Source organism: Microtus oregoni, unplaced genomic scaffold, assembly GCF_018167655.1.
Source record: "Microtus oregoni isolate MIOR12 unplaced genomic scaffold, Mior012 000032F_ref0000030, whole genome shotgun sequence".
NCBI lineage: Eukaryota > Metazoa > Chordata > Mammalia > Rodentia > Cricetidae > Microtus > Microtus oregoni.
Window position 1 is genome coordinate 19,850,637 of NW_024543091.1, and position 27,779 is coordinate 19,878,415.

Genomic DNA, 27,779 nt, shown 5'->3' on the forward strand with positions numbered 1-27,779 from the left:
AATGACGAAACCACATGGACACACACACACACACACACACACACACACACACACACACACACAACTCTCGAGGCCAAAATGAACATAGAAACTTTAAATGATATAGATGGAAAAGTCAAATGCTCCTAATGAAATTCTAGTAATGATTTCTTGGCTTCTTTTCAAACAAATTCTGTCAAGTGATCAATTTAGTAACCTAAAAAGAGTATTGGCTGAGTTCCTTGGAGGGTTTTACTTAGTTTTCGAATATTGCTTTCTTACTGAGAAGTTCAGCTTATGCAAAAGAGACGCCCTGTAATTAAGAATCTGTCTGCGGTATTGCCCTCTGGTTTTTCAAAAAATGTATTTATGTATCATTTATGTGTATGTGCCTGTGTTTCTGTGAGCAACATACACACAAGTGCCCTTGGAGGCCAAAAGAGGGCATTAGACTCCTAGAACCAGATTACAGACGATGAACTGCCCTGTGTCCCTATGTGTGCTGGGAACTGCACCCTGTACTCTGTGAGAGCGGTAAATGCTCTTAAGCGCCGAGTTATCTATCTCACCTCCATGTCCTCATTTTTTTTTTTTTTTTGGTTTTTCGAGACAGGGTTTCTCTGTGGCTTTTGGTGCCTGTCCTGGAACTAGCTGGCCTCAAACTCCCAGAGATCCGCCTGCCTCTGCCTCCCGAGTGCTGAGATTAAAGGCGTGCGCCACCACCGCCCGGCCCATGTCCTCATTTTTGAGGGACGATCCTAATGAAGCGCTTGTCCACAGCACCTTTACAAAAAGGGCTACTCTCTGCTTGTTTTAGTCTTCACTTCCTTCCAAGAGAGGCGGGATCCTGGGCTCCCTGTGCAACAACCCATCTAGGGGCTTAGCTTCTCTAACACATTGAGGCACCGCTGAGTTCTGAGTTCTATGCTTATGAGGGCCGGGGATGGGGGGGGAGGAGAGTGTGCTGTAATCAATGGAGTCAGAGGAGACCAACCCAGGCCGGAGATTTACCTGTTTGGGATATTAGTCAACTATGCAAACTATTTAAAAATCGAATAGTTGGGCAAGCATAGTGGAACACACCTGTAGTGCCAGCACTTGGGGGGGTGAGGCAGGAGGGTCGTAAGTTCAAGATCAACCTGGGTGATACAGCAGGAGTCTCTCTAAAAAACCATTAACTTCTTAAGCTGTGCACACAGAGTCATCTGTCTCGGCATGCCGTTGTTGTTGATGAAGTTTTAACTTAATCCTGGAAAGAAAATCTCCTTTAATAGGTAAGTTATGCCTCAAATATCATCTGCAATTTCCATTTGTTAAGTTCAGATGGTCTCTGGCTTACACTGGTTCCACAGTGGTGTGAAAGCGATGCACGTTCCGTATCCACACTGCTGGAATATGATGTCAACATAGGTGTCCATCAGCAGGTAGATGAGAGACTAAAGAGAGCGTGGTGTACAGTAGACTATTACTCGGCCATAGGAGAATGATAATCTTGGGGCTGACGAGAGGTATTAGGGGTTAAAGCACTTCCAGTGTAAGCCTGAGGACCAGAGTCCAGAGCCCAAGAAACCCATGTAAATGTGAGGTGGACATGGTAGTCCACTTGTGATTTTAGCTTCAGAAAGCAGAGATGGATTCCCCAGAGCAAGCTGGCTAGCAAGACTGTCAACATCAGCAAGCCCTGTGTTTGATTGAGAGACTCTGCCTCAAAGAACAAAATGGAGTGATCAAGGATGATTGCCGACATTACCCTGACCCCCCACATATGTGTACATGTATGGTGTGTATATACATACATACATATATATATATATATATATATATACACACACATACACCATATATACATGCATGAAACCTTAAACAATTCACAATGTTCTGTAATTTTCAGAAAAACATATGGAACTAGAAGACATGTTAAGCAAAATAACTCAGAGGAGAAATTATTTCGTGTCTTCTCTCATATGTGAATGTTAAAAAAAGTTGATCAGAATGTATAATAGTGAGTGTTGAGGCTGAGAAGGCTGGGGAGATAGAGTGGGCAGTTAGATAATAGACACCTGCATGGTGAGGTGGACGCAGTAAGTCATAATATTCCTGGAACAACGGGAAGACTATGCTTTACAATGACCTATTATATAGCTTATGAATAGCTAGAAGCTTCCAATACAAGTGAAGCTAAGGACACAGAAATGTTAATTACTTTGACTTCATCATTCTTTTGGGATACTGTATTTAAAATCATATTGCATCACATAAGCAAATATAATTATGTCAGTCAATGTTTAATGTTAAAAGAGAAAATTGACAGCGCCTCTAATCTTATCACCACATATTACATCCATGAATCAAATTATTAAACTATCTGCTCTGTAAATTTATACAATTAAATTTTCTTTTTCTGTTGCTACAGGGTTTTAGGTATCCCTAACTGGCCTCTAATCTATTAGGTATCCACGAATAGTCTTGAATTTCTGATTCCCCCAGTGCTCCCTCCAGAGGCAGGGGAGGGGATTATAGGTGTACACCACCCTCTGCTCTGCTGTGCTAAGGCTCCAACCCAGGGCTTTCTGAATAGTAAGCAAGCAGTCTACCAGCTGAGCTACAACTTTGGCCTCCAAATAAGATATTTTAAAGTTGATAAGCATTCAATAGAAATTGCACTTTGAATTTTTAAAAAGATTTACTTATTGGCTTTGGTATATGTGTGCTTGTGCCTGTTTGAGTTTTTATGTTCCATATGTATGCAGTACTTGAGAAGGCCAGAAGAGGGCACAAGGTTCCCCTGGAACTGGAGTTACTGGCAGATGCAAGCTGCCTGATGTGAACGTAGGTGCACAACATAAAATTAAATAAGAATCTCTCTAAAGTCCTTTGCAGGGTGTTCACGGTACATCTCAAATGAAATTAAATACTGAGACAGCAACACAGCAAGATCCAATACTGCAGTACGAAATGCCACCATTTGCTCCAGCTCTTCTCTCAAAGGAGTCACTGTGGGCAGACGGGAGGCGCTACCTAATCTGAGGAGTCCTGAAGTGCTAAGGCAATCAAGAGACAGTAGGAGGGGGCAAGGCTGGCATAGGGGCCTGTCCAGGTCACTCAAAGGCAAGTGTGGCAAGTTTTGTGTCTGGCCAGGATTCCTTGAAGGAAAACAAAAGAGAGAGAGAAGGCTGAACATTGAAGTAATGAGTTTCTAGGAGTCATGGAATACAGAAATGACAAAATGTGTTGTTTTTAATGTCCTCATTAGCTGGTGAATCAACTGAAACCCAACTGCCGAATTTCTGCCAAGTTTTGTTTTCTATAAACCTCTGCTTTGCTTTTTTTTCATTTCCCCCTCCTTTCAGCTGCCTGAGACCAGACTCCTTCCAAAAAGGCCATGTCTGAGACAAGGGATGTCTGCAGCTTGTTTATTTTAGGAAGTGGTTCAAGGAACAGGCCTTGGGGAGGAGCTTAGAAGATGAGAAAGCCAAACCACCCAGAGGGGCAACTCGAGCTCCCTCCCTTTGTGGCCCTAGCCTTATCTACACAGACAATAACTTCTTTCTTTCTTCGTCTTTTTTTAAATGTGACTCTGCAATTAAAATTCTCCTTTCTGCGCTCTACGTGATGGAGCAGAGTATGCCACAGCTTTACGGCCCTGTCTTTGCTTTCTGGCCTTTATCTGTCCTGTGCTCACACATGCCCTTTAATGGTCTCTGTGTAAGAAGTCAAGAATTGTCTGCTCAGAAGTAGCAGCTGAAGCAGGAGAGCTAAACTTAGTTTCCGGTGTGTTTGACTCCACAGCCCCTCCTTCTCAGCACCGGCTCTGTCACCTGCGCAGCGTGGGTGGCTTCGGAGCTGGCGATGTTGTTTACCTGCATCACAATGTCCCTCGTCTTATCTTAGCCACATCAGTCCTCAGATACCCGCTGGCCCGCGTGTGGGCTTGGCACACCCTGTCCATGCTGTATTACAGAGAGGCTCTAAAGATTACAGAAGCCAAGGGATTCTTAGGCTCTTTATCCAATGGCTTTTGTGGCATCGTGTCGTGTCTGGGGACCACAGCTCTTTCTGTGTTCCACAGATGAGGGATTGACTTACCAATAAACCAGGTAATTACTAGCTGACAACCACTGGGACTGGGACTTACAAAGGTCTGATCCGCTTCTGTGGGCTAGCTGGAAAAGAACACAAAACATTTTCCCTCCTCTTCTCTGGGGACCTTTGTGTCTTGCAAGGCTGGGCTTCTTTTGCCCCAAGAAGAAGTGAGAGGACCATCTATGTTCTAAGCATCTGGAAGCCTAACATGAATTCTTAGAGTAGGAAAGGCCTAGGAGGGGGCTCAGGGCCTGGAGAGCATTTAGAGTTTTAGCATCCCTGAGTGACAGGCCTTCCTAATGGCACCGGTGAGGGTAGGGCCTTGCAGAGTGGCTTCCAGCTAAGTGGAAGATATCTGGGCATGGGATATCTGCGCAATGCCTGGAATTTGGAAAGGATGCATATTGTCAAGAACTGTCCTCTGAGGCAAACAGCCACTACCTCCATGAGATCAGCCAAGCCTGCATGCAAAAGATCATTAGAGCTGGGCTTGCTAGATGATGACATTCCCTCTCAGAAGGGGAGAGTGAGGAGGGTCCTGGAACTGTCACCTGAGTAGCCCTCAACTCTTTCCAACCAGTTTTATAGAATTCTGCCTACTGCATACAGCCTGGGGGAGGGGCTAGGAAAGACTAGGGATGGGGGTTCCATCTATGCAGCCAGGAGGAAGCCACCTCCCCTGCTGGCTACACACCTTCAAGTATGGCTGGCTGTTCTAGGGTTATCCAGAGTCCTGTCTGTAATCGCTCTCCCATGCTTTGTAGGTAACCCTTGTAAGCACATTAGCTCCCCAGGACAGACTGTGGTAGAATTGAATTTGGTTCATCATCAGGACCTGAAGAGGAGGAGGATAAGATGTTGCTTAGGTACTTCCAACCCTGGGAGAAAATTCTCTTGACAGTGTATAATTGGCAACAATTTCAGCCCATCCACATGAGTCTGGAGAGGTGGGGCCATAACAGACCAGACGCCCTTCTCCAAGTTTCCAGGTCACAGAGACTCAGAGTTCTGTGCAGGGGACAAGAAAATGTCTGTAGGATGGCTGTGACAGAATTTCCTGTGTTTGTGGCCACGAGGGGTGGGGGGCGATAAGCATAATTGAATTTGACTTAGAAATTTCATGAAGATGGTGGTAAGGGGAGATGGGGAGAGTAAAGGGAGAAGGGGAGAATGGGGGGAACTTGGGGGAAACAGGATGATTGGAATAAAGGAAGGTTGGATAGGTGAGCACGGAAGCACAATTCTTAGTTAAGGGAGCCACCTTAGGGTTGGCAAGAGACTTGAACCTAGAGTGGCTCCCAGATGCCCAAGCCAAGGTCCCCAGTTAGTTCCTTGGGCAGCTGAGGATAGGGAACCTGAAATGACCCTATCCTATAGCAATACTGACGAATATCTTGCATATCATCATAGAACCTTCATCTGGTGATGGATGGAGATAGAGACAGAGACCCACACTGGAGCACTGGACTGAGCTCCCAAGGTCCCAATGAGGAGCAGAAGGAGGGAGAACATGAGCAAAGAAGTCGGGACCACGAGGGGTGCACCCACCCACTGAGACAGTGGAGCTGATCTATTGGGAGCTCACCAAGGCCAGCTGGACTGTGACTGAAAAAGCATGGGATAAAACTGGACTCTCTGAGCATGGCGAACAATGAGGGCTGATGAGAAGCCAAGGACAATGGCACGGGGTTTTGAACCTACGTAATGTGATGGCTTTGTGGGAGCCTAGCCAGTTTGGATGTTCACCTTCCTAGAAATGGATGGAGAGGGGAGGACCTAGGACTTACCACAGGGCAGGGAACCCTGACTGCTCTTTGGACTGGAGAGGGATGGGGAGAGGAGTGGGGGGAGGGGGAGAAGGGTGGGAGGAGGGGGAGAAGGGTAGGAGGAGGGGGAGAAGGGTGGGAGGAGGGGGAGGGAAATGGGAGGCTGGGAGGAGGTGGAAACTTGTTTTTTTTTTCTCCTTTTCTCAATAAAAAAAAATGGAAAAAAAATAAAATAAAATAGAAATTTCATGAAATGCATCATTTCTTATAACTTTTGAGCAATTTATACAGGTTATAAAAATAATAATAAAATTCTGAAGTAAGATTTTCCTATGCTAAGTAAAGCAAGTCTATACATATTTTGGCTTACATATGTGTGTATATATACGCACATGCATGTATAAATCATCCCTTGGAACTGGCTGATCTAAAACTGACATGATCTCTTAGTCTACTGTTGTGATTAAACACTGTGACCAAAAGTAACTTGGGTAGGAAAGGGTTAATTTGGTTTATAGATCCAAGTCACTGTCCGCCATGAAGGAAAGTCATGGCAGGCAGGAACTCGGTGACAAGAACTGAAGTAGAGATCATGGAGGAATGTTGCTTCCTGGCTCGCTCAGCCTGCCTTCTTATATAACCCAAGACTGCCTGCCCAAGGGCTGTGGAATTGCCCACAGTGTCCTGGGTCCTTCCACATCAATCGTTCACCAAGAAAATTCTCCCACAAATATACCCACAGGCTAAGCTGATGGAGGCACTGTCTAAATTGAGGTTTCTCTTCGCAGATAACTCTAGTTTTTGTCCAGTCAACAAACTAACTAAAAACTAACCCAGTCAACAAACTAACTAAAAGCTAACCCAGGGGCCTGGAGAGATGGTTTCATGCTTAAAATCACTGGCTGTCCTTCCAGAGGATCCAGACTCAATAATTTGATCTATTACAAAACCAACCAAATATCCAGATGGTTAAACGCCAGCAGCCAGGTGAACTTGACACTGTGTAGAAACTGTGATGGAGCTTCCATGTTTACATCTAGCCCCTTCCCATCACTGCGATTAAATACCTGAGCGAAACAGTGTACAGAAGTAAAGACCTGTTTCAGTCCATGGTCTGCAGGTCCCATCTGCTATGGGCCTACGGTAAGGCAAAACATGGTGTAAGGGCACAGTGGGGCACAGCTGCTCACCTCACAGTAACTGGGTAACAGAAAGGAAGGTCTGGGTACAAGATACACCCATCCCTAGTCACCCATTTCCTCTAATCAGCCCCCACCTCCTAATAGACAGTTCAGCCATGAGCCCATCAATGAATTGATTAACTGATGGAGTCGGTTATTGTGATCCAGTCAAACTGCGTGTGACGGTGTTGTTGCTAACAGGCTTGAGGCATCACCAGGGTCACATAAAGGAGTGTGAGCAGTCAGGTGGTGGTCTGAGAGAGGCAGAGAACAGACACCAAGGACCTCTGACCTTGGAGCAGCAAGTTCTGTTCATCTGGTGGATGTCCCTAACCCCACCCAATCTGTTCCCAGAAGCATGGACTCTATCTAAACGGAGCACATAACATTCCGGGCATTGACGAAGATAGGACAAGTGTGACCGAGAGTCGGGGCAAAGGCTGGCACTGGGTACCCATGAGAGTGTCTGTTCTTTGTCCCCATCACCTGCCTGCTGGGAATTCTGCCACCGTCAGTGCAGTGGCTATGAGCAGCAGCCAGTTAGGGAGAAGCATTTTTAGTGGTTTTATTGTCTTCATTAATAAAAAAATCACAGGCATTATGTAAAATATATTTTAAAACCAGAAAATGGTATGCAATCAAAACAGAGTAAGGCAGATTTCTCCCCATCTAAGCCACACACACACACACATGCTTAGAAACTTTTGTCCTAGAAGTTTTGGAGAGTTTTTGGTTTTTGGTTTTGAAACAGGGTCTTTCTATTTAGTCCTGGCTGTCCTGGAGCTTGCTATGTTTATCGGTCTGGCCTCAAATTCTCAGAGATCTGCCTGACTGTACCTCCCAAATGCTGGGATTAAAGAAATTCACCACCAGACCTGACTAGTTTGTTTGTATTTGCTTATTTGTTTTAAATTGTGTGTGTGTGTGTGTGTGTGTGTGTGTGTGTGTGTGTGCGTGCGTGCGTGTGTGTGTGTGTATGAGGAGTGTGGGTGTGAATACAGGCTAGTGGCATTCACATGTGGAGGTCAGAGGGTTACTTAGGGAATCAGTTCTCTCCTTTCGCCTTATTGAAGCAGTCTCCTGTTTCTGCTGTTTTGCTGGTTTCCAAGGCCAGCCAGCCTGCAAGCTTCAGGGTGACGCTCCTGTCTCTTTCTCATGGTGCTGTAGTGGTGCTGGGATCACAGATGTGCACCACGGTACCCCAGTTTTTAATGTGGAATCTGGTTATTGAACTCAGGTCATCGGCCTGCACGGCTAACACTTCTATCCACTGAACTGCCTCCCTTCCACCCGCAGAAAGTTTTCACACATACAGTATAGGAGCACAAATAACATGACAGAGTCCGGTGGACTTGAAATCCACCTTCAACAGTTAGAGCGTGTAAGAGCCCCAACTAAAGCAATGCGGCTTGTAGTGTTTTCCAAGACTGCAATGACTCCACCAAGCAAGTCATTGAATATAGAAAACTTGATATCCAGGAGCCTGGAATTATTCCTCTCCTCATCCCCTAAAATGCTCAAGCACCTAAATGGATGATGAAGAAGAAGGAGAAATGTGTCTTGCCCAGATGATACAGGAAGGATGGCAAGTGTTGGAAATATGGAAGCTTCTATCCAGGCAGAGTGCTAACTGCGTGCCCTGGCATTGCCAAGCAACCTCTTTGTAGAGCTTGGAATCAACTCATTTGGGAGAATCACTGCCCTGGCTCCCCAGGCCTGGCATAAAATGCCATATTTTGAAAACTATCAATGCTCTCTATGCAAATATGCATACAACTTTTCAGAAAGAATTTAGTTTAGAGGGTCATGGGATTTCTAGTTACTTTTTTATGCTTATCTTAAATATCCTCTTCTCTCTCTCTCTCTCTCTCTCTCTCTCTCTCTCTCTCTCTCTTTCTCTATGCATGTGTACTCATTCCTGGAGGCCAGGTGCTTTATCCAATGTTTCCCTTAGCCACTCTCCACTTTATTTATTTATATATTTTTAATTCATTTATTCATTCATTTGAGACAATGCCTCTCGCTGAGCCTGGAGATCACCAGTTCCCTTAGATCATCTGACCATCAAAATCTAGGGCTCCTGCTGTCTCCGCCTCCCCAGCACTACAGGTACTGACACTCCTGGCTTTTTATGTAAGTTTTGGCAAGTGCAAACTGTCAGCTGAACCATCTCCACAGCCCTCAACTTTGCAATATTGCTGTCATGAATACAGTATCAGTATTAGCTGGCACACAGGGAAGTAAGAAAAATGGAGAAGAAGAAAGAAGGGAGGAAGACTGGGAAGTGCGCTGGTGTGCTGGAGAGAAGACTGGGGGTAGGTGAAGAGAATGGGAACAGGAGCAGTGTGGAGTGGGTGGGGCCCTTGCAAAGTCAGCTCTTCTGGTCTCCAGACAGCTGGCCTACATGTCAGGTTAGGCCCAGGCTAAAGGGCACGGAGCACGGGGCTCTCACACCATCGTCACAGAACCCCATGGCAGGAAGAGTGCCTAGCAAGTCAGCGTATGTAAAAATACACCCCATCACCCAACTCTAGTTTCTGGGGAGGAGCAGTGTGAAGCCATGGGCTTCTGACACTTTCTCAGAGTCATGCTGCTTTGGCAGGGCCTCCTGGCCTGGGGCTGTTGATTCAAAAATGCTGCATCTTTGGGACTAAAAATAACTGTGGGTCTGGTTTGACAGTTTGCCCTCTCCCAGAGTGACTGAGCTGGGGACAATGGCTGATGCTCCCTGGATTGTATTTCCACTCATCCACCAAATCTACTACCTGGATGGTCATACTCCATCATTATTTCTCCGCTTAAGCAGGAGATAAAAGAAAAGGATTGGTGGTTTCTATTTGGTAGGGAAGTTTTAAAACCCTTGGGTACAGGCAAGCCAATGCCATTAAAATAGCAGCAGTGATCCTGAGAGAGAGTGACAGGCCCTTCATCAATTGTCAAACACCATGTGAATAAAGGTTCTGCCACAGCACGAGGATGTGTGTGAAGGGGCCGAGGCCTGAGTTGTCCTCAGCTCGGCCAGTTAGATACACCACTGAAGCGATTTCCTTCAGACTGAGGACCTGTGTCCTCCACAAGTCCCCACATACATGACTGGAGGTCTGACACCTGCAGTTAGATGCCAGACTTACTCAGGACCATCTTTGCCACTTCATAACATCTTAAGATCACAGCCCTGCGTCCCTCTGCATTCTTATCCTTGTGGCTAATGGCCACAGGTAGGTGTCATTAGTTTTCTTTAGTGTGATGAACTCACTGAGGTACAGCTGTGGCCAGAACCTGTTCCTCTTCCCATCACAGCCCCTTGATGGTCAGATAAGTGGCTTCACTCTGGGGACCCTGGGGAGAGCAATGGGACAGCTGGAGGAGAAGCCACACCGGAACCCTACAGCTGGAGGCTGGGAGAGGAGCTGTAGTCTCAGGATGCACTTCCCAGCTCCCAGATCACATGAAGAAGGCAGAGGAGGGGCCTCAGACCACATCAACCCTGGACGCCTTGACACAATTCATCCATGCGCCCCCGAACATTATCTCGGCTCTGCTTTTATTGTAAAGACAAGCTTGGATGCTTTTGAGATGTGTTCCTATATTCATTCACTTTTATCCTTATCCACTTTTCCAAGGAAAGCCCCCACTGTATCTCCATCCCATCTGTTCCCTCCTTCCTCACATTTCCCCATTTTCCCCTTTTCCCAGGGATACCATCCTCATTGGGGGGCCTCCCAGACTATCTGCATGTGGAGGCCGCACCTCCCAGCACCTCCTTCACTTTCATTGCCAAACATCTCAAGCCTGAGGGATGGCAGGCTGGTTAATTGATTGATGGATCACTATAAAAACCACCCCCACCCTCCCACTCCCTCCCACCCCTACTCTGCTTTTGAACCCCAGCACAAAAGGTTCCTCACTGCTGAGTCCTGGGCTCTGGCCAACCCTGGAACCTTATCCCTCCAGCCCACAGATTGCTTACTTGCCTTTTTGCTGGAGTTCCCACACCCTGCGTGACCGAAAACACGGTCAAGTGTTCTCTAAATTCTGAGCTTAATTTACGCCAAGCAGAGAGTTCCCTGGAGTCTACAGCTTGGTCACTCCAACCTGGGAGATGTCAGGGTCCTCACAAAGACTTTGGTTTCTCCATGCGGTGGTAGTAATACTACAGACCTCACAGAGTTATTGTTAAAATCAAGTAATAGACATCAGGTGTGTGCACTGTTGTTCTCTCCTAGGCTGCTTGCTATGACTAATGGGCAGGTGGCGTGCGCATAACTGACACACTAGACAAAGGGATGAATCACATCCCAGGTGGACGGCAGGAGAGAGCTTTAAGCTATGTGTGAGCTGTTTACGTCTAGAACGTTCTACTTAGTATTTTCAAACCTCAGTTAACCACATACCCGGGAAATTACAGATAAGGGAGGCCTTCATTTGGCCATCAGATTATTAATTGGATATAACTTCATTTTCTTTTTTTTAAATATTTATTTATGTATTATGTATACAATATTCTGTCTACATGTATGCCAGCAGGCCAGAAGAGGGCACTAGACCCCATTACAGATGGTTGTGAGCCACCATGTGGTTGCTGGGAATTGAACTCAGGACCTTTGAAAGAGAAGCCAGTACTCTTAACCGCTGAGCCATCTCTCCAGCCCATGACTTCATCTTCTAACAAACATTCCCTTAACAATCCCAACTCAGGGCCTAACATGCAAAAGGTCCGATTTAAAATGCTTCAGAAGGCTTGATTATTTTAACCCTCAGGACCATACTATGAGGCTCTCTTATGCCACAGAAGAGGAAGGAAGGCACGGAGAGACAAAGTGACTTGCCCACGGTCGCAGAGTTGACTGGATTCTTGCTCTTGCACTTGCTCTCCCCCTGCTTGCTAAGATGATCTTAATTACGAAGATGTGAGTTAGTTCCCTCGTGAGAGGGCTCTGAGGCACACTCGGCAGTGCCCACATTGATTTCCCTAGAGCCCAGCCATGGCATTTTTTTTTTTTTTTTTTTTTTTTTGGTTTTCGAGACAGGGTTTCTCTGTGGCATGGCATTTTTTAAACTATTTGTTTCTTTATACATGTTGTAGAAAATTATAGACTACCTAGACTACCTAGCCCATGCCAGGCAATATTCTGTGGTGATACCCAATGATAACGCCAAGATGGACACAGCCCCTGCTCATACCTTGCAGTGGCCGGCAATGCCTGGTACACAGTAGGAGCTTAGCAGCGCTCTGAGGAGGAACCAGGACTCTATCTTCTCTCCCAGGTCATCCAGCCATCCCCTCCACAGAGACCAGGTGGGGACCCAGTCTCACTAGAGGGCACTGTTCAGTAGGGCTGTCCCAGGCACTTGCTTCTGTGCCAGGAGAGGTGTGAAGGGCAGTGTTGGGGTTGTTGGGAAGAACTGAGGTGCAGTGAGGCCAGAAGGAAGTGCTCTCGGTTTATCAGAGAGGAAGTTAGGCCAGGAAGGAAGCACTCTGCCCCAGAGGGGACCTTGTCTGGTTCTGTTTCTTTAAGCAAGCACCAGACAGGGTCCCTGCCTGGGTCCACACTGGTGGCTCCAGCAGGCTGCAGAGCCCTGGGGGACTCACACAGCTAGATTTCAGGTTGTGTAAAAGGACAGAGTCTTACCCAAGCAAAGTAAAGAGGCAAGGATCGATGCCAAAGGTCCTCCGACCTCTACATGAACTACACAGCATGTAACTGCCCTTCCCCTCTCTCACATATCAAACACACAAGGCACACACAAGGCACACACACACACACACACACACACACACACCTCCTTCTGGGAGGTCCTATTCAGTAAAGCCCCTGTGTGACTTTGAAAAGACATCCTGTACTGTCTTTGGCTTGTTCCTAAATTCTGGGTATTTTCTCAACAATGGCAAACATCGCTCTGTCTGAGATTGCCTGCATATTCATTAACGTTTTGCCAGGATCAACCTATTGGAATAAAAACCTCTTAAAGGTCTAAACTTTCTATTGTGATGAATTCTGTGTCTCCACATTCTTCAGTTCAGGCTGGTAATTATTTCTTGACATAAAAAAAATATTAAAAAGGCTTTCTTTTAACTAAAATTTTTTTCCAGAAACTGGAGTGATGGTTTAGAGGTTAAGAGCACTGCTTGCTCATCCAGAGGACGTGGGTATAACGCCCAGCACCCACATAGTAGCTAAAACTTTCCATAGCTTCCTGTTCCAGGGGATCGGATGCCCTCATAAAGACATACATGCAGGCAAAACAACATATATAAAATAAATAATTTAAAAAAATTGCAATGTCTTTTGGTCATCTTTCCCCCTCCCTTAATTCCTCTCAGATACTCCTTACCTCCCTACCCACCCAGCATTATGTTCTCCCTGCGCCCCCCGAAAATGCTTCTTATAACCAAAAGTTATTGGAGGCAGAAAAAGATGGTTCTGTGGAGCTGAGCAGAGGAGGCAAACATGAAAAATGTAGACGCCTGGGGGTGATGGTCTCACAAACTGAATGCTCTTAGCCCCATCCTAACCAAGAAGCTGTTTGCCATTGATACCTGGTGGGGAAAGTATATTGGTTTTCTCCAAAAGAGTGTCACTGGGCATATCAACTACACTCCAGGGCAGACCCCATGCCCAGGCATAGTTGGCCAACACAAAATGGATTCCATATCTTTTCGTGTGTATTTTATTTTGTTGTTTTTTGCCTTCTTGTTTTCTTTCTTTTTTAGTTTCCTATCGCTACCTCATGGATCTGAAAGCTCCCAGAGTCCCCTCCCAGGGCTCTCCACAAGGGCCATGTGTCTATTGTGGGGTCAGGGGACAGACACAGCCCTTAACCAATGTTCCTCCCTTTATTGAGGGTGTGGTGAGCTGGCTTCTTTGGTCTGGGACTCCCCATTCTGCACTAACCTAGCAATAGCAGGGAAGGGGGTTGATGAAGACTCCTTATTGACCATGCTCCATGACCTCATAGTCACCAGTCTCCGGCTCCTACTGCTGCAGTTTAAGGAGGGGCCCTGTCTGCTGCCTGGGCAGGGCAATGGGGCAGCACTTGAATATTTTACTACACAGACAATACCCTGCACCTGCTTCAGCCCGGAAGCCTCTGAGGCACACACACTCCAAGAACAATGCAGTAGGTATGGACAAACACTCAGGAGGCTGGTCTCTTTCACTCTCTAACCATCCAAGGGTAGCAGGTTCTCTGCAGGTGGTCCCATATCTGAGCTCTCTACAGATTTCTGCTGTTCTTGTTGTTGATGGACTCATAGAGCTGCTGAGGGAATGATAGTAAAATAAGTCTAGTCCAGAGACCCTGGGCTTGCTGTCTGGAACAAGAAGAAAGGAAAATTGGGAGCCTGACCTGGGTTACTAACATTGTTGTAGTTCTGTGTGGGTGGAGAAGTTTTATGAGGTGCCCCCAACCCTATCAGCTGCTCCTTTAGGGGGTTTCTTGGTAGCCCTGGCCTGGAAGATACAGCCCGCCTCCCACAAGACCCTCAACCCGCAAAGATTTCCTGTATTCTTTGGAAAGTCCTGTCAGGCAGACAAGGAGATCTCTGAGCTCCTGTGAACTTTGTAAGGAGTGTGGATCAAGAAGCTTCCCTGAGGTGGAGTTGGCAAAATGAAGTATTTGTAAATCTTGTTATTGCCTGTTATTGAACACAATGTCTCTTTCTTTAAAGCATAGGTTTTGAATCAAGTGAAGACAAAGGTTATAGTCTCTGGTATGTGTGTGTTTGCTTAAAAAGGAGGCCAATCCCTTCACGGCAGCTTTTGGGACTCGTTAGGAACAGCAGCAATGCATTACCTCTATTGCTGGGATCCTGCCTTGGCCTTGGCCTTGCAATCCTGTGCCTACTCAGTTCTCACCAGAGCTGCAGGGGTCCCTCTTGACAGAGGCAGAGGCCGGTGTAGTGCTGAAGGCTCTGTGGACAGCAGACTGCCCAGCCAACCCCATCCCAGAGTGAGTTCCAGGACAGCCAGGACTGCACAGAGAAACCTTGCCTTGAAAAATAAAGGAGGAAGAACTTGAAATATGCTGGTGACAGCCTCGGTCAGTGAGAGGTTCTCTCTCCAAGGGAGTAAGGCAGAAAATGATATAGCAGGATGCCCGATGGCCTCCTCTAGCCTCCTAGAGCCCATTCACACAGGTGCATTCTCTCTCTCTCTCTCTCTCTCTCTCTCTCTCTCTCTCTCTCTCACACACACACACACACACACACACACACCAGACAAACAAAAAAACTTATTCAGGAAAGTGTTGACATAGAGTTCTTTGTGACTACAACTCCCACATCCAATTGAGGGTCTTTGTGTCCCAAGCTGTGCACAGGCTCTAGGCCTTTCGACGGCCTTGTTCTCCTTACCTCCCTCGGCATGACCCCCCATATACCCCACACCTCACCCACACAGCCCACACACCCCTACCCCTTACACCCCACATACACTCCACAACCTCCACACCACACACACACCCCTACACACATACATCATCACATATATCCCCCCTGGAGTCTTTGAGGTCAGAGTCTCTGGTCAGCAGCTGTCCATCTTTATAGTGAGTACCCAATAAGATCTCCTAGGCAGAGGAAATTTCAGTGTGTGATCAATTGGGCCCATTGCTTTTGGTCTGCAACCAGGCAGAGCTTCATGGCAGGAATGGTGCAAGGCGGGGCAAAACCACTCTCTTCAAGAAAAAAGAAAAAGACTAAGAGTTCCACAGTCCCCTTCAAGAGCCTGTCCAGTGACCCAAAGACCACTGACAAGGCCCAAGTAATGCCTTAAGTCATTTCCACTTCCCCTAAAATCATTCATTTTGGAGCGAAGCCTTTAATACAGTGTAGTAATAGGAGCGGCGGGGCTGCGTCCCCAGCACCCCGGCCGCCTGCTAGCTTATGCCCGAAATAACAACACACAAACTGTATTCATTTAAACACTGCCTGGCCCATTTCTATCTAGCCTCTTCTAGGCTAATTCTCACATATTAATTTAGCCCATTTCTAATCATCTGTGTAGCACCGCTAGGTGCGCTTACCGGGAAGATTCTAGCCTACTTCCATCCTGGGTCGGAGCGTCATCGCGTGTCTGCCCAGGAGAGGGGAGCATGGTGTCTCTGAGCTCACTTCCTCTTCCTCCCAGCATTCTGTTCTGTTTACTCCACCCACCTATGTTCTAACCTATCATGGCAAGCAGTTTCTTTATTTAATTAACCAATGACCTTCCTCCATCAATACAGTCTTCTGGGATATTCTGGACTCAAATTAGAGCAGTAAGCTTGTCTTGTATTTTTTTTTTTTAATTTTGGCTCTCACATAGCCCTGGCTGGCCTCGAACTCACTATGTAGCCAAGGTTGACCCTGAACATTCAATCCTTCTGGTTGTACCTCCCAGGTGCTGGACTTACATGTGAGTGCCACCACACCATGCCTGGTTGTTCTGGGGATCCAACCCAGAGCTTTGTGGGCGTTAGGCGAGCACTGTACTAACTGAGCTAGATACCCAAACTTTGTTTTTGGTCTTAGGAAACTTTGCAAAGCTTAAGTCTCCTATACTTCCAGTTACTGAGGAATTTAGTCTCCAGCCCCTCAAATGTGTCTACACTTCGAATTTACAGTGGTTTGAATTAAAGTGGGGGAGCCAGGATTTCTCTGTGTGAGAGGAAAGCTTAAAAAAAATAGTAAAACAGTGGCGTTGATTTCCTTATATGAAGGTGGTTTGAATAGGAATGCCCCCATAGACTCATATATTTAAATGCTTGGTCCATAAGGAGTGGCACTATTAGGAGGTGTGACCTTGCTGAAGTAGGTGTGACTTTGTTGGAAGAAGTGTGTCACTAGGGGGTGGGCTTTGAGATCTCAGGAGCTCAAGTCAGTTCACTTCCTGCTGCCTATGCATCAAGACAAAGAACTCTCAGCTCCTTTTCCAGTGCCATGTCTGACGGCATGCCACCCTGCTTCCTGCCATGACAGCAATAGACTAAACTGCTGAACTGTAAGCCAGCCCCAATTAAATGTTTCCCATTAGAAGAGTTGCTGTGGTCATGGTGTCTCTTCACAGCAACTGAAGCCCTTAGACAGTGTGGGAGTTTAATGAGTGTTTTCCTCCACCTCTTGCCCAGTTACAGATTCACCGGTTTCCCATCTCAGAACGCACCCACATCTGAACTACACATGATCAAGAAAGTGGCTGTCCAGTGGTATAGCCATTGGTAGGTTGTCCATGTCCCAGAAATAACACCCTAGCAATGTTCATACAAAGGGGAGATAGACTTGCGAGTGGAGGAGAGGCTATTTGGGAAGAAAGGGTTCAGAGGGAGAAGGAAAGGGACAAACAAGGGTAATTGGGATGAACATAATTAATTAAAGCTGACCATCATAGTAACCCTGAGCAAGTCAATCTCCTGATTTCATCTTTATGTGCTTGAACTTAGAGAAATAAGAGTATGGGGTCATTCCTAAGCTAACTACCGTTTCCCAGTCTCCCCCACTGTCCTTCCCCTGCTCTCTTGGATACGTCTTACCCTAAGTTCTTTGCCCTGAGTCCCTCTATTGTTTCTGCCAGTGTTCCAGAGCAGCCATTACTGAGCCCATATAAGACCTGCCCTTACTTTGTGTGTTTTCCCTACTCTGGGCTCGCCTTAACTAGAATCACGGTCTTCTCTCCCTCTCTCCTTCTCCATCACCTACCTGAGCAAAGCCAAGCTCCTTAGCCTGTATCCTCAGTACACTTGTCACATGGGATGTCCTTCATCCCAGTGGTCCTGCCTCCGGGAGGACTTATTATCTCTCCCTGACAGGGAAGGTCATTTCCAGCCTGGCCTCCTTGGCTCCAGACTCACTCTGCCCCGATCTGTCATGAGAATGCAGCTATAGTTGTGTCTAAAACCCCAAGTCTGGTAAGCGCATCTTAGCTTTCTAATCTTCCACAAGTGAAGCCTAACAAATGTTTAAAAAAAAAAATTTATAGAAACCTGGTGGTGGTGGCACACACCTTGAATCTCACCACTCGGGAGGCAGGGGCAGGCGGATCTCTGTGAATTGAAGGCCAACATGGTCTATAAGAGCTAGTTCTAGAACAGGCTCCAAAGTTACAGAGAAACCCTGTCTCAAAAAACAAAAAAAAATTATTATTTTTTTATGGGCTGGAGAGATGATGGTTCAGTGGTTGAGAGCACAGGCTGCCCTTCCAAAGGACCTGGGTTCAGTTCTTAGCACCTCCATGGTAGCTCACAACCAACTGTAACCCCAGTCCCAGGATAGTGACGCTCTCTTCTGGCATTCTCGAACACCATGTGTGCCCATGATACAGAGACGTGCAATACGGCCAAAATGCCCACACACATAAAAAGAATGAAAAAGATAAAAATTAAGTTAAGTTAAAAAATACATTTTCTAGACCAGGTGTGGTGGTACACCCCTTTCTTTAATCTCAGCATTCAGGAGACAGAGACAGGTGGGCCTCCATGAGTTCTAGACCAACCTGCTCTATTGAGTTCCAGGCTAGTCAGGGCTACATAGTAAGATCCTATCTCAAAAAAGAAAAAAAAAGCAAATTATATTTTATCTATTTTGTGTACTGTGTTTATGTGTGTGGAGGCATGCATGTGCCACCCAAAGGTGCCCTCTGACCTCCACATGGCACATGTGCACGAGAACTCAAACAAAAAAAGCAAACATGCATAGGTGTACATACATCATGTGCACACTACACACAGAGAAAGATAAAATGCTTGCAGATGGTGTTCCCACGCCCATCTGTTTATTGATCCCATTGCAATCTGTTCTTCTCCACTGCCTCAATACTTCTTTTCTGTCAGCATCCTTCCTTGTCCATCTTCCCTGCTGCAGAACCAATCCGTCCAGCAGTCCGGCCACTCCCTTTCCATGTTTAGTTAACACTTCTTTCCTAATCTCCCAGACTTCTATTCAGAGTTGAAATTTTTTTAAACTTCTCAGAACTTTCAAATCCATGATTAAACAGTTGAAATAAATAAAAGCTCAGAATACACGAAATTCTTCAAGTAAATACTCTGTCCAAACCGCCAGCGTTTCGCAAAGTTGCTTGGGTCAGCTGCACCCAAAGCATGACGCACACTGGGAGTTCTAGCTTTGAATTCAAGACTGTTAACTACACAAACGAGCCACAAAGCATCTTATAGACAGCTCTGCACTGGCCTGTCCCCTCTCGGTGTCAACATTTATAAATGAACAGACATATTCCTTACAGGACACGAACGTTTTGTACTCCTTGGCAGGAGGAACCCAGTAAGAGAATGTGCGTAGATGAACTCTGCGAGGGGGGCACAGGGTGTTTCATGTGGCCGCTTTACAGCCAGGACCACTGTGCTGCAGTGTGAATGTCTCTGGATCCCGCCATATGCATGCACACTTTGGGTACAGGGAGGCTCCACAAACGCTGTAGGAGCCCTGGAGAGATTTTTGTAGCTGACTTGCCATCTCAAACCACAGTTACCCAAGCACAGCTTTTACAAACATTTTTTAGACAGGGTGACGTGAAGCTTAGGCTGGTCTTGAACTTGTTATACGTTGTAGTGAGCCGGACAGGATCGCCATTACAAGATGGCGCCAACATCCTGTCTTGTTGGAAATAAACAACTCCATATTTGGCTCTGCCTTTGGAAGCTGCGTGTCCCCCGCTTCCCCGCATGCTCGGTGGTTTAGAGTCCTTGGGCCTATCCTGACGCAGTCTGGTGTCAGCTGATGGTGGCAGCCAATCACAGGGCGACCCGTGTGCCAATTTCATATTTAAGCAGCTGCCTCAGTGCCCTTCGCCCCTTCGCTTCATGCTCTCTCTGCCCTTCCCTTCCTGCCCTTTGCTTCCTGCCCCTCGTTTCCTGCCCCCTTCGCTTCATGCTCTCTCTCAACCAAGGGCACTCCAATAAAGCATGATCTGAGAAGAATCCTCGTGTGGCGGTTGTTCTTTTTCGCTGGTCGAGAAGTCCGCCGCAATACGTAGATGGCATAACCTCTGATCTTCCAGCCTGCACTTCCTGGGCCTGGGATTATAGACAGGTGTCAACCATCGTGTTTGTTTTCTGCGGTGCTGGGGGTGGAACCCAGGGCTTTGTGCACACTTTGAAGGTGCTTGGCCAGCAGACCTGAGCCTCCAGCGCCCTGTGAAGACAGCAGCTCTTCTGCTCTCGCTCCCAAGTCCAGGGCCTTTTCCCCACCGTCTGTGTCTCCCTCACAGTACAGCCACCCTCAGGGTTATATCACAAACAGTTAGTGACCCTCTCCACGCTGTTCCAGTCCCGGCCATGAGATCTCTGGCGATGTCTTAAATAGTCCTAAACTGACTTCCTTTTCTCCTCCAGTCTCCTTATCTGAGGGCTGATCCACTCCACCTTGTCTGCTTCTTCTTGAGCAACCTTCACACCAGTGCATTCAGGAAAAACCACTGTGGCCCCCACTGGACACCATCCCTGGCCAGCACCTGCTCACTAGCCCCTCAGCCCATACCCGTTGAATGAATGAATGAATTTCACATAGACACTTGCTATAGGCAAAGGTCAGAGTTCAGAGGCACCTGTGTAATGGGTTACCTGTTGGAAGTATCCAGGTTCTTGGCTCCACAGCAAAGAATTAGACTGAACATAGAATTACTGACAGCAAATTAAGAAGAGGAAAGAATTTCCGAGAAGGGTTAGTGAGCTGAGAGCAACCACCTGCCACCCGAAGCATTGGACTATGAACTCCATGGCTCTTTATAGGATGTTGCTATTTGTATAGTTCAGACTTTCCTCCAGAAAGCCCCTTTCCTTCCCTGAATCCCAGTGAGGAGGCCTCTCCAGCCTTTCTCTGCTAGTGTCTTCTTCTGTAAGTTAATCTCGATGCCCTACCACACTCCCTAAACTTCATTGCAGATTGCTCCTGTGAGTCCCAGCTGCCTCTGCCCGGTCCTAAGGACTCAGGGGGATCCACGCCTCTTCCTGAACGGCTAGACCACAACTTGCCATGACAGCCTGTCTACCCTCTGACCTTGTCACGCTGTTCCCCCACCCACCCCCAATGGAGGCTGGACAAGCTGCTGTTTCTAGCAGAGCAGGAAGCCATCAAATGTAAAAAACAAACAAATAAGCAAGCAAAACTTCAGAGCTGTTATTCTTTGAAGTTTTTGTAGGAATCTCTCTAGGCAACAGTTGGCTCCCTGTAGCCGAGTTGCCCTGAAAGAGCTTGCCAACAGCTAGAAACTACTAAATGATGGGTCAATCATATACCTGCCATCCAGCTGAGCTGGGATTTCCGGGCTACAACATTGTCTGTCACTGAGGAGAGGCTTAAATGTGTCCATCCCTGGTTCCTGTTGAATTCTCTGCTTTCTATCATGGTCTTCGCACACAAGTGGGGAGCCTGGTTGAGGACCACTTGGCATTCCTAAGAAAAGGCTATGTTAAGCTGTAACAATAGTAAGCTTCCTCCTGCCTTTTGAACGAAGCATTTCCCTTTCTTCTTCCTCCTATATGCATCCCTAAAGGCTACAGCAGCATCTTGCCTATTGGAGAAACAGAATCAACTTCTAATGGGGCTTCACCAGCTGGCTTCCTGCATCTAAACTTCTGTTTGTGTGATGCATTCATTTAGTGGCATGTTTTAATTTAGCTACACAGTATCCCCTTATATAGGATATATAACATATTTGATCAACTGCAGATGGATATTTTGGTGTTTGCAGGTTTTGCCTCATACACAATACAGCTTTAAACATTCTTTTATAGTGGTGCATGTATGCCTGGGTTTCTCTAGACCCAGGGATGGAAACTCTGGCTCAGATGCTAAGTGAATGCGTGTTCTGCCTTTGTAGCTCCTACCAAATGGTTGTCCACAGGGATGCATGCTGTCCACAGTTCCACTCTCGACGTATCTAGGTTCTCAGTGTTCTCTATCTTTGTCTACACTTGATGTTGTCTGTTTCTTTTTATTTCTGCTGATCTGCTGGCTATAAGATCATCTTGTTATTGAATTCTAAGAGTTCTTCGTAGCTTTTAAGTCAGTGGTTTTCAACCTGTAGGTCGTAACCCCTTTGGGGGGTCGAATGACCCTTTCACATGGGGTCATCATCTAATATATTGGATATTTGCATTATAATTCATAACAGTAACAAAATTACAGTTATGAAGTAGCAACAAAAATAATTTTATGGTCACAATAACAGGAGGAACCATATTAATGGGTTGCAGCATCAGGAAGATTGAGAACCACTGCTCTAAATAGCTCATCAAATACGTGCTTCTCAGACATTCTTTTCCACAAGCATGTATGCCTTGGACTTTACCCACAGAGCCTTTTGAGGCCTGGATTGAAAGTGCATTGCCTCCAAGATGGATGGCTTGCTTCTGCTTGCCGTTGGGATACTTCTATGATCTGAGATGCCTTGACCAAACTACAGGAAGAGGGAGGCGCACAGAGCTCTCTTTCCCTGTTCTGGTAAATGAGGAAGCTGTGTGCTCCCTCCATTCCAACCCCACGACTTTGTTATGTATTGTGAGAGAGAGTCAGGGGAGTAGCAGGTGTGTTCATTCAGAAAAAGAACTGCCACTAGATTACACTTCGGCCATGACCTTTATTAGGAGAGAGGGTCCGAGGACCGCGGGAGTGACCATCAGGCCTTGAGGTGGGAAAGCATTGGAAAGAGATGGTGTATTGTATCAGAGACATGGCAGGACCCTAGAGGAAAGCCTTGAGAGCTTCATAAAGAGGGATGGACTAGCTGAACTTCATAGCACACACCTTTAATCCTAGCACTTGGGAGGCAGAGGCAGGAGAATCTCTGGGAGTTCAAGGCTAGCCTGGTCTACAAAGGGAGTTCCAGGACAGCCAGGGCTATGCAGAGAGACCTTAGTTCTGGCTTTAAGTTAGAGGTAGAGGCTGCAAAAGTTACAGCGCATCATGGCTTCTTAACTCCTCGCAGTGGGAGCTGCTGATGAATCACGATTTCAGCAGGCTGAAAAATCTGGTCAGCTTAGAACAACCAACATCTGATATCTAACACTAGAAGGCTGGACGGTGCAGCTTTTCACTTGGTGGCCATGTGCAAAGTATGGGGTCATGTGTGTAAGAATGGCAAGGGCCCTCCTTTAAACTCAGTTCTGCATGCCTCTAGAGACGACACTCCCCTAGTGAGGAGCCAAGCGGATATTAGACTTTAACAGATCCCATGAAGTGTCAAGGCCCCCAACTTGCACATGAGTCTTCTCAGTGTGTCCTCTTCTTGTCACTTCTCCAGATGCATTCAAAGCTCTCCTAACGATCTGGGTGGATTCATTTTATTCTGTAATCTGGGAGCCTGAAAGTTGCCATCGCAAACGTCATCCCTTCCTCCCTTCCCTGAGAGCTGGCTCAAAATCCAGCAGTCCCCAGCCTGCTCAGTGACCTCCAGGGCAATCTCTGGGCCCTTGGGCAGGATGGTCTGGCAGGGACAATACTTGGAGGCTGGTGCCCCGAAGGAATGCTCACTGTGATAGTCAGTCAGGAAATGCCATTGGCCTCAGGGCTGTACATAGCAGTGTCTGTTTGATCTGGATCTGAGAGGCTGCCTGGGTATGAAAACTGTTGGTTTGAGGGTTGTTGGGTTTTTTTGGTTTCTTTCCTTTGAAGATTTTTTTTTCAAGACTGGGAGAAGTGTCGTGTACTTCCAAAGGCAGGTTGGTCTAAACTCCGTTTTAGCTCTGTCTGGTCTGTGTTGTGGGTAGTGATCGTCCTGAGGAGAAATAATGAGTTCCACTCAGTGAGAAGCCCATGGTAAACAACGCTGAATCTGTGTGGGTTGGCATCACAGAGAAGATGAAACTGCTTCCAACGGGGGAGTCACTCGTATCTGTACAGAAGAGGCGCTGGAATCTCGGTCACCCTCCTTATTAGACTGTGTGCGTATGCCCAGCATTGGAGGCTGTAAGGAACTTCACTTACCTCTCTGAGGAATCCTCAAGCATGTAGCATCCTAACTCAGTCCTTTAAGCCAGTAGACAGCCCTTGAGTCAGGACTACTGTACAGGGGTGGCAGAAACATCATTAAAGCACACAGCTCAAATGGACACATATTTATTGGGTTCCTACCCTGTGGCAGGCCCTGTTCCATATGCCGAGATTAAATTGCTGTTTCTTCCAGGGCAACAGAGGACAGATATAGTCATGCCAACAAGTCATCACAGCATGGGAACCAATGCACTAAGATCTGAACACCCCTTCCCTGAAGACCTGAGCCACCCCTGAAAATAAGACAGGAAGAACATCCAGACCCAGATACTATCGTGAGAGAGCAAGAAAGGGGAGGTGGCTCGGGGGAGGTGACTCGGTGGTTAAAAGTGTATGGTACAGGAACAAGAGGACTAAAGTTCTAATCCCTAGAAGCTCTGCAAATGCCAGTGTCTTAGGACTTCTAGTGGTTGATAAAACACCGTGGCCAAAAGCAGCTTAAGGAGGAAAGGGTTGATTTCAGCTTACAGTTGTAGTCTCGCATGAAGGGAACTCGGGGCACGAACCCGGAGGCAAGAGCTGAAGCAGAGGCAATGGAGGAAAGGGAAAGGCACTGGCTTGTTCTCCAGGACCACCTGTCCAGAAGTGGCACCACCCACCATGGGATGGGCCCCTGACACATCAGTCACTAAGATGTTCCACAGGCTTGCCTACAGGTCAGTCTTATGGAGACATCTTCTCAATTGTCATTTCCTCTTCTCACATAACTCGAGCTTATGTCAAGTTGACAAAACAGACCCACAAAAAAAAAAATCAACACAGCAAGTCTGTAATGTCAGCCTCGAAAGGCAGAGATGAGATATATACACAAACAAGACTAGCCATATTGGCAAGTCCTGTGTTGTAGACCCTGCCGCAATGAATGGGTTAGATATTCTTCTGCTGCTCTGATAAAACGTTCTGACCAAAGCGACATAAGAAAGGGTGGATTTGTTCTGGGTAATCATTTCGGAGGATTAGAGCCCATAATAGTGGGGAAGCAGTAGGCAGCCGCAGGCAGCAGGAACAAGAAGTCAGCTGGTCACATCTCATGTACAGGAAGCAGAGAAAAAGTGGGAAGTTGGGCAAGGCTATAAACCTTGGAGCTGGTCCCCAGAGGCATACTTCCTCCAGCAAGGCTCCAATTCCAAAATTTCCATAAACTCCCCAAACAGTAACACCAACCAGATAGAGAGACCCAGCATTCAAACCTGTGGACCTCATTCAAACTGCAATACTAAGAACTGAGCAAGATGGGGATGGGTAGTAAGACCACCCATACCAGTGAGCTCTGGGTTCGAGAAACCCTGCCTCAACGAGAAAGGTGGAAGGGCTGTTGAAGATGATTCCAGATCTCAGCCTCAGGCTTCCACACACACACACGATTGCATGTGCACCCATACACATTCAAATATGCACACGCATGCATGCACAACTCACACATGGACAGTTGAAAAGAAAAGAAAAACTATAAGACATCACCGAGGTTGCTGGCACATGGTCGGGATTCCATGGACACAGACTCAGGAACAGACAGAAAGGGCTGGGTGATGCCTTCGGGAAGAAGATTGACATGCTCGTTGACTTCTCTGGACCCATTGTTGGCCTTTATCTGTCCAGCTCTGGCGCCGGAGGCTATCCTCTGTGGCCTGTAGCTCCTGAGTTACCAGACGACTGTGTGGCCATAAGGTTCCACCCACAGGAAATGCCAGATGGAGGGAAGGGGTAGCCTATATTACTCCCGATGCCCCCAGCTGCCTCCATGTCTCTGAGGAGCCCTATGATTTCGACAGCGACTTTCTCACCAAGTGGTACTTCCTGAGGACTCCAGGTCCCTCAGCACTGCCCTTTGTAGGGGTGACAAGGTTAAGCAGCCAATGGAGGCTTAAAAGATCAAGTTGACAGGGCCTAGAGTCACCCAGGAGACAGAGCTCTGGCATGTCTCTGAGGGGTTTCCCACACTGTTTGAAGTGGGAAGACCCACTCTAGACGTGGGCAGTACCATTCCAAAGACTTGACAGTATGCATAAAAAGCCAGCTGAGCCCCAGCATTTCCCTCTCTCTCTGCTTCCCAACCGGGAATACACAAAGTCCAGCCTCCCCAAACTTCTGCTGCTGTGCCTTCTCCACCATGATGGTCAGGCATATTCTAGTCACTTTTCTGTTGCCATGATGAAACCCTCCGACCGAGAGCAGCTTGGGGACAGAGGGTTTACTCGGCTTACATGTACAGGTCACAGCCCATCATTGAGGAAAGTCAGGACAGGGACTCAAGCAGACACTGGGGAGACACACTACTCACTGACTCTCTGGTTTGTTCACTGCTAGTTTTCTTACATAGCCCAGACCCACCAGCCTAGAACAGTGCCACCCACTGTGGGCTGATCCCTCCTACCCAATCACCATCAAGACAACTCCTCACAGAATGGCCTTCAACTAATCTGATGGGAACCATTTTCTACGGGGGTTTCCTCTTCCTGGGTTACTCTGGGTTGTGTCAAGCTGACGATGATCCGAGCATCAGGTGGTTTGTTAGCGCCTCAGGGAAAGAAACTGATAGGCTGCGTCTGTCTGAAATGGCCGGAAAAGGTGAAGTTACAGAGACAAAGAGCAGATCAGCTGATGCCCTGGGCTGGGGAGTCAGACCACGCAATAAAGCTCATTAAGGCAGAGCCCTTCCTGATATTGCAGGCCCCAGGGTCCTGCTCCATGCTCTATTAATCCTTTCCATCCTAGGGAATATTAGAGAACCTCAAGAAGCAGGCAGAACTCCCAAAGTCTGGCACCAACCAACTCTTTGGGTTTGGGCAATAGATTAAATCTCCTTAGCTAGGTTTTCATCCTTACACACTGGAGGGACTAGGCAAAACTGTCCTGAAAAGTTCTTCTGGGGCCGTGAAGGTGGCTCATGTACCTCACCTGAGTTCTTCTGAGGCCATGAAGATGGCTCATGGCTCATGTACCTCACCTGAGTTCCATTCCAGCACTCACCTTTAAAAAGCCAAGTGTCATGGTAGACATTGGTGGTCCCAGCTCTGGAAAGGCAGAGACAGGCTGTTTCTGGGGCTCATTGGCCAGTCAGCCTAGCCTACTTGGTGAATTCCAAGCTAGAGAGAGACCCTGTGTTAAAAAAACAAGTGGACAGCACCTGAGAAGCAAATAACCAGGGTTGACCTCTGGCCCTCACACACATACATAAACACACTTACCCATACTCACAAACATGCATACACAAAAACAAAAGAAAATCAAGCTCTTCTGGCCTTGTTTGTTAGCTGTGAGCATCTCAGGCCCAGGCTTCCAACTGGCCACAGTGGAAGAGGATGCTCCTTCAACTTCTCAATTCCCCATCTCTCTCTGTCTCTGTCTCCATCTCACTTCTGCCCCAACACACACACACACACACACACACACACACACACACACCACACAGCTGGGTCAGATGGAGGACTCCTCACATTCACATTCCACTGGCTGATTCTTTCTCCCTTCCCAATACTCAGTCCCAGCCCACAGACTCAGAAAGAATTGCTGCCGGCGTGAGTTATTTCTGTCAGCTGAGTCACTAGTCAGAAAGCAAGCTAAGACCTCGCCTTGTGTCTGATGTGAGTGGCTGGACTCAGCCAGGACTTTGGGAGCACTGAAAGCATCAATCGTGAGATCACCCATGGGAGCCTCTAAAGAGAGGCAGCCAGTCATTCAAGCAAGGAGGTGTCAAAGGCACCAGGACTGGTCCTTATCACCACAGCCCCTGTGCCAGTTCCGGGCTCTCCGGGGACTGCTGCTCCCTGTACCCACTCTGACTTGTGG